The sequence below is a fragment of the Priapulus caudatus genome, unplaced genomic scaffold (genome assembly GCF_000485595.1).
Source record: "Priapulus caudatus unplaced genomic scaffold, Priapulus_caudatus-5.0.1 Scaffold47, whole genome shotgun sequence".
Lineage (NCBI taxonomy): Eukaryota > Metazoa > Priapulida > Priapulimorpha > Priapulimorphida > Priapulidae > Priapulus > Priapulus caudatus.
Window position 1 is genome coordinate 310,663 of NW_014577108.1, and position 5,053 is coordinate 315,715.

General features: G+C 48.7%; 1 pseudogene; it reads left to right on the top strand.

Moving 5' to 3' along the window:
* The first annotated feature begins 2,775 nt into the window (after positions 1 to 2,775).
* On the top strand, positions 2,776 to 4,122 carry LOC106820783 (annotated as a pseudogene).
* Positions 4,123 to 5,053: the final 931 nt, after the last annotated feature.

A 5,053-nucleotide genomic window follows, 5' to 3' on the forward strand; every position in this document is an offset into this window, starting at 1 on the left:
AACAAGAATCGGGGAAACGCGTGAGCGCAAAAAACAAATTATCTGAAGAGTACATCGTCACACAACGTAAACCACCTGCCATCATCGGAATCACAGATGCCTCAACATTGTCTGCATAACACTGGTTCCGGGGTGAAGACGTGTGTGAATGTATACACAGCGCTTTTCTACCAGCAGGAACTGAGCATTTTACATAATACCTACTACAGCTGGATTGAGTCTCCGCACGCCTATAGTGTATTTCATCTGCTACATGCACGTGGCGGAAGGAAAGCTGGCTTTGTTCGTGCGCGAGCCATTTGGTCGATTCACAATTTTAACGGTAATTTTACACACAAATGTATATAGATTATATTCGCAGACGATTTTACGCTGTTTTTCAGCACCGGCAACCAGGCAACCGGGCGTCGATGATTTAGCAATGGTGATGCCACAGCACGTTGCGTTGGAAATCATGAAAATTTAATAGGGCGGATTATATTAATATATCTATAAAGGAGCGCGAAGAATAATTGCGTAATCGGCACGAATTTTAAAATAACCGAGATTTGTCCTGCACTACGAAATTACTAATCGCGTCGTTTTTGCCCGCGAGAAAATATTTTTTTTCGCACGTAATTTAGATTTTAGATATTTATCCGAATTGTCCGATATAATAATTACATTGGAGTTTCGGCAAAGACTGTCGTCGGAATATTGTCTCACTTATTTAAATAAGTGTAATCGGCTATGAAAAAATTACATTTGCTTTACATGGAGAAAACATATATTGATCGACATTAATATTTTCGATTATAAGATACAAACAACATATGTATATAATGCACCCCCACACACACACGACACATCTACGGAACGTGGCGTCGTATTTTGGCTGCGTTTCTGGGTATTTTAGCACTTCGCGTAGAGGAATACCTCTGCGTGGTTTGAGTAAGTCCGCGGTTTGGCGATGCGAAATGCCAATGGTCGCAGAAATCAATGTAATTGTCAACATTTCAACTCGCGAGTAGTTCCGCTGAAGCCGACGAAAAAGCCATTGCTGTCGCTGAAAAAAATCGAAAAAAATATAATGATCTAGGCGATGAAATGTAACTAATATGATGACGACGGTGGTAGTTACGGGAAAATGTAAAGGCGATGGCGGAGACATAACTACTGTGAAACATGGAGAACCATAGGTACGAGAGACAGAGGCAGAGAGAGAGAGGGGGGGAGAAAGAGAGAGGGTGAGAGAGAGAGAGAGAGAGAGAGCGAGAGAGAGAGAGAGAGAGAGAGAGAGAGAGAGAGAGGGAGAGAGGTAGGTAATTTAGTAGGTTTAGTTGGTTTAGTTAATTGGTTGGTATGTGTGTATATTGTGTTATAAGTGATGATAGTGTATATGTGTGTATATGTGTGTATATGCGTGTACATGCGTGTATATGCGTGTATATGCGTGTATATGCGTGTATATGCGTGTATATGCGTGTATATGCGTGTATATGCGTGTATATGCGTGTATATGCGTGTGTGTCTGTGTGTTAAAAGCAGAAAAAGCTTGAAACGCGCCACTCGAAAAAACGCGCTGCTGGCACGAAACTATAGCGGCAAAATATATCGTCATGTATTTTCTGCTCATGTCGTCATATGCAGGAGTTCATCAGTAGAAAATAACCCAAATATAAAACTTCCGCAACCTAACGCAGCGTCAACTACATTCTAATCCACTATAAGCAACTGTCGGAGACCCGTATAAGACCGCATAACATATTATTGACAAAGTCCGTTATAAGGTAAATGGAAGCGTCACACGTGCGGGGCTGGCGCACCATCAGTCCTTGCACCATCCATCACTTGCTATAGCTCGTCGTTTTGCCCCCTATATACACGGTTTTCCACTCGCGCGCTCGCGCGTCCTTTTTTTTCTCGTGCAGTAATAACCATTATCGACTGATGAGCGGTTTTACCAGCGAACCTACGTGCTAATACATTTCTGTTCGGCTGACATACGCAAGTCAGAACTATCGACTGGGATGTGCGGTGAATTGTCGCAGACGTTCGACACGTTTCTGTAGTCAGGCTCAAGATTGCGCAGTTTACTTGCCTATAACTGTTTCAGCAAAGAGACACGCGCGCGAATAGATTCAGCCACGTCGGGCGAGAGTCACGTGTCTTCATAACTGACGTCATCATTAATGTTAATAATTATAAATTAAAATTGGAATAAAATATCGTTTTAATTGTAATCACGGCGTGTGTGTTTTTTGTTTGTTCAAGGTTCGGCCGATGCGAGTACATAATTCCACCGGTGATCCCCGAACATCTGAGCATTCGGACTACTTACGCGCCCTCTGCCGACGATCTCACCAAGGCGTGCGAGAGGAAATATGCGCGCGCGGAGAAAGCGTGACGTCACAGCAGCGACCAGAAGGAATAATAGATCATTAGCCTGATATAAAATAATCGTATTTCACATCAGAACGAAATCGGCAGCGTACCGTTGCTAAGGTACTGCGCATGCGCGCTGCTCTACGCCAAGATGGCGGACGCCGTACGACACCATCTCCTTTACCGCCACCGATTTATTTTTTACAAAACTAGTTTGCAACGAAATGTACACGATCGTGCGTTGAAGTGGGTTTAGTTCGTTACACTCTCTCACCAGCAACGTTCAATCGCCGATAGACCCCCCCATGTTAATGCTACGGGGAGTAGCGCCGCCATATTGCCAAACTAGTACCACCACCGACCGCTAGAGGGCACGCAATGCGCCGCTGAGTACACTCAGACGCCACTGCTATGAAACCGCTGAGCTTCTGCCTCCAGATGGCGCTGTTATGGGCGGCGGCGGGCGCGCGCACGGCCGACGCCGTCGCCGCTCAGATCGCAGGCGACATCATCCTGGGCGGTATCTTCCCGGTGCACGAGAAGGGCGAGGTCGGGGAGCCATGCGGCAAGATCTACGAGGAGCGCGGCATTCAGCGCATGGAGGCGATGCTGTACTCGATAGACCGCATCAACGACAACGAGTCGCTGCTTCCCGGGCTGCGGCTAGGAGCGCACCTGCTCGACACGTGCGCTCGCGACACGTACGCGTTGAACCAGACACTCGAGTTCGTGCGAGCTTCGATGAGTAACCTGGATGCATCCGAGTTCCTCTGCCGCGACGGATCGGAACCGAACGTTCGCTCGCCGCAGCGCGCCGTCGCCGGCGTCATCGGCGGATCCGGAAGCGACGTGTCCATCCACGTCGCCAACTTACTCCGGTTGTTTAAGATCCCGCAGATCAGTTACGCATCGACGAGCTCGGCGCTGAGCGACAAAACTCGATTCGGTTTCTTCGCGCGGACCGTTCCTCCGGATACGTTCCAGGCGAAGGCCATGGTGGACATCGTCCAGTTGTTCAACTGGACGTACGTGTCGACGGTCGCCTCGGAGGGCGACTACGGACAACCGGGAATCGAGTCCTTCCAGGCGGTGGCGCGCGAGCGGAACATTTGCATCGCGTCGCAAGAAAAAATACCGACGTCGTCGACCGACGCGACGTTTGACGCAATCATCGTCGGCCTTCGCGTCAAGTGGAACGCTCGCGTCATTATCATGTTCACGCGGGCCGAGGACTCCCGCGGTCTGCTAGAGGCGGCCAAACGCGCCGGTCTCTCGCGTAACTTCACGTGGGTTGCTAGCGACGCGTGGGGCAATCAGCAGACTGTCGTCAACGGTCGCGAGGAGGTCGCCGAAGGTGCGATAACTATAACGCCCAACGCGCAGCACATCGCGGACTTCGATACGTACCTGTACTCGCGCACGCCGCGCACGAACGCGCGCAATCCGTGGTTCAAGGAGTACTGGCAGGAGAAGTTCCACTGTTCGCTAGGGGGCGACGCTCCGACGCCGCCACCTGGTGTGAAACCGTGTAACGACTCGATACGGCTGCACGCCGGCAACATTAAGCAGGAACATAAGATACAGTTTGTTTTCGATGCTGTCTACGCGATGGCGTACGCACTGCATAACATGTTTCAAGATGCCTGCCCGAATTCGACGGGTCTGTGTCCGGCGATGAAGAAGGTCGACGGAGAGAGGCTGTACAGAGATTATATCCTCAACGTCTCCTTCATAGGTGAGTGCGGTGACAGTTCTTAGTTCTTGGCGTAAAGTGTCGTTAAGTTAATTAGGTAAGCTTCGTTTGTAATGGCTGTTGTATCGTGTTTGTTGTTGCTTTATCGGTTTTGAATTTTTGTTCTGTTTTCGTGGGTTGTTCTGTTGTCATCGTCGTAGTCGTCGTCGTCGTCGTCGTCGTCGTCGTTGTTGTTGTTGTTGTTGTTTTTGTCGTTTTTGTTGTTGTTTTTTGTCGTCGTCGTCGTCGTCGTTGTTGTTGTTGTTATTGTTGTTTTAGTTGTTGTTGTTGTTGTTGTTGTTGTTGTTGTTGTTGGGAGAGAGCTGAGATAAGATGTTCGTTCGTTCGTATAGTTGTAATAGTTTTTCCGAGATGAGCAGACCCGGAGGAAGGGGAGGACCGGGTCCGCGATGCGAAAAAACAGAAATTTCCGCCATATCTTATTTAGTATCAACTGAATCGCGAAAACGCGCAACGATTGCTCGCGTCGGCACGCCTCGCCGACCACGCATCGTCGATTGCGGCGACACCTGGCGAATTTTCTGTAGAAATGTGTCCGCGCGCGCGCGCGTGTGTTTTTTTCTCTTTCTGCTGTCGAGATGTGCGGAACAGCTTGTCGATTTCTCACGTACGATTCGATCGGGTCGCTGCGGGTTTTTACCCTTTTAATGCGGCTTACTAGGATTCGGCAAAAAACTGCGGCCTTGTTTAGAAAGTTAATAATGTCAAGAAGTGGGAGAGAGAGAGAGAGAGAGAGAGAGAGAGAGAGAGAAAAAAAGAAAAAAAGAAAGAAAGATAAAGAAAAAGAGAGCACAGAGAGAAAACGCGAGAAACGCTTAGAGATAAAATAAGCTCCTTCCCTCTTCGCGTCCCTTAACCACGCGTCCGATTCATAGCCGAGATTTAGAAAATAGACTAGATACTGCCAAACTGGGATGGAAGCGCCGGTCGTCGCCA